Raw genomic sequence first — 2,500 nt, forward strand, 5'->3', positions numbered from 1 at the left:
ATGAATTTTTAAGTGAATAAACAATTAAAAATTCAAAAAAAATAGAAAAAAAATATTTTTTTCCCGATTCTTTCTCCAATATTCCTGATAAATACCCACACACCCACATATGGAGAATGGTCGAAAATGCTCGAGTGGATATCGAGATGTCCGACGAAGCACCACTTGGAAGGGCCGAGGCACGGGACGCCCGAGCTGTTGCTCGGGCCGGCACGGGACGCGCATGGGACAGCCCGGGACGGCATGGGACGCCCTCGCTACAGCTCGGGACGGCCAGGTACGCCCGAGACTTGGCTCGGGACGGCCTGGGACGCCCTCGCCATAGCTCGGGACGGCCTGGGACGCCAGAGACTAGGCTCGGGACGGCCTCGGCACAGCTCGGGACGGCCTGGGACGCCCTTGCCACAGCTCGGGACGGCCTGGGACGCCCTTGCCACAGCTCGGGACGGCCTGGGACGCCCGAGACTTTGCTCGGGACGGCCTGGGACGGCCTCGGCACAGCTCGGGACGGCCTGGGACGCCCGAGACTTTGCTCGGGACGGCCTGGGACGCCCGAGACTTGGCTCGGGACGGCCTGGGACGCCCTCGCTACAGCTCGGGACGCCCTGGGACGGCCTCGACACAGCTCGGGACGCCCTGGGACGTCCGAGACTTTGCTCGGGCCGGCCTGGGACGCCCGAGACTTGGCTCGGGACGGCCTGGGACGCCCGAGACTTGGCTCGGGACGGCCTGGGACGCCCGAGACTTGGCTCGGGACGGCCTGGGACGCGCTCGGCACAGCTCGGGACAGGCCGGGACGCCCGAGCCGAGCTTCGGGTCGCACGAAATCTCTTCGTATTCCGACATATTAGAAGCTTCCCATCATGTAGTAGGCCGAGCTTTGCCCTTTGGATGCCCTATGGTGCTTGGCGAGCACTAGGGAACGTGCCAGCACAAGTGCTGTGCACGCTCTGGGGAAGGAGCTCAACCCTCCCCCTTATAGTGCAAAGTTATTGTTTTTCCTATTTTCACAAGGAAACATCAATTTTTTAACCAAGCATACTGGGCCTTTACTCCTTCGTTACTCGTCGGAATCCAGCAAACTTATACTCGTCGGAAAGGTCTTTTCGCAAGGATTTTTTTGATATATTATAATAGCGATTCCGATAAATATTTATTTTTCTATGAATTTTTAAGTGAATAAACACCGGAAAATTCATAAAAAATAGAAAAAAAAATATTTTCCTCCGTTTCTTTTCTCCAATAATTCATAAATAATACCTCAATAGTATTAATGAAGAGAGAGTCGAAGTGGCCCGGGTGGATTTCGAAATGTCCCACGACCCCATAGAATGCACGGGCCAGCCGAGCCAAAAGAATGGGACGCGCACGGGACAGCATTGGTCAGGCTCGGGACGGCACGGGACAGCACGGGACGCGCATGGGACAGCACGGGACGCGAATGGGACGGCCTTGCTAAGGCTCGGGACGGCATGGGACAGCTCGGGACGCGCATGGGACGGCACGGGACGCGCATGGGACGGCCTTGGTGAGGCACGGGACGGCCTTGGTCAGGCTCGGGACGCGCATGGGACGGCACGGGACGGCCTTTGTGAGGCTCGGACGGCACGGGACGCGCATGGGACGGCCTTGGCGAGGCTCGGGACGGCATGGGACAGCACGGGACGGCCTCGGCACAGCTCGGACGGCACGGGACGCGCATGGGACGGCCTCGGCACAGCTCGGACGGCACGGGACGGCCTTGGCGAGGCTCGGGACGGCAAGGGACGGCCTCGGCACAGCTCGGGACGGCACGAGACGCGCATGGGACGGCCTTGGTGAGGCTCGGACGGCACGGGACGCGCATGGGACATCATGGGACGCACATGGGACACCTTATGGGGATCATCAAGGCGTCTTGCACGGGACATTCTTTCCCACGAAGGGCATTTACATGGGACATCTTAGGAGTCGAGAGCCGGCACATGGGACAACGTAGTTCACACGCACGGAACACTTTACTTTCGTTTGGAACGTCGTGGGATCTTTATGTTCCCATTAGCACCGAACCTTTAACATGCTAGGAAGCTATGTTCGATCTTCTCGAAGTGTCGATGGAACTTCGATGGATACACATCCGATCCGATGTTATGATGATGTACTTTCTCCGAGATCGATGTTGGGGCCGTATTCCGATGTCATGATGATGTACTTTCTCCGAGATCGATGTGACGGCCTTGGTAAGGCATAGTTCGGCCTTGGTAAGGCATGGGTCGGCCTTGCTAAGGCATGGGATGGCCTTCGTAAGGCATGGGACGGTCTTGTAAGGCACGGGACGCGCATGGGACGGCCTTGTAAGGCATGGGACGACCTTCGTAAGGCGTGGGTCGGCCTTGTAAGGCTCGGGACGCCATGGGACGGCACGAGACGCGCATGGGACGGCCTTGGTGAGGCTCGGACGGCACGGGACGCGCATGCGACGGCCTTGTAAGGCTCAGGACGGCACGGGACAGCACGGGAC

The sequence above is a fragment of the Eschscholzia californica genome, unplaced genomic scaffold (genome assembly GCF_041429995.1).
Source record: "Eschscholzia californica isolate CP2 unplaced genomic scaffold, dmEscCali1.0.p SCAF_249, whole genome shotgun sequence".
Classification (NCBI taxonomy): domain Eukaryota; kingdom Viridiplantae; phylum Streptophyta; class Magnoliopsida; order Ranunculales; family Papaveraceae; genus Eschscholzia; species Eschscholzia californica.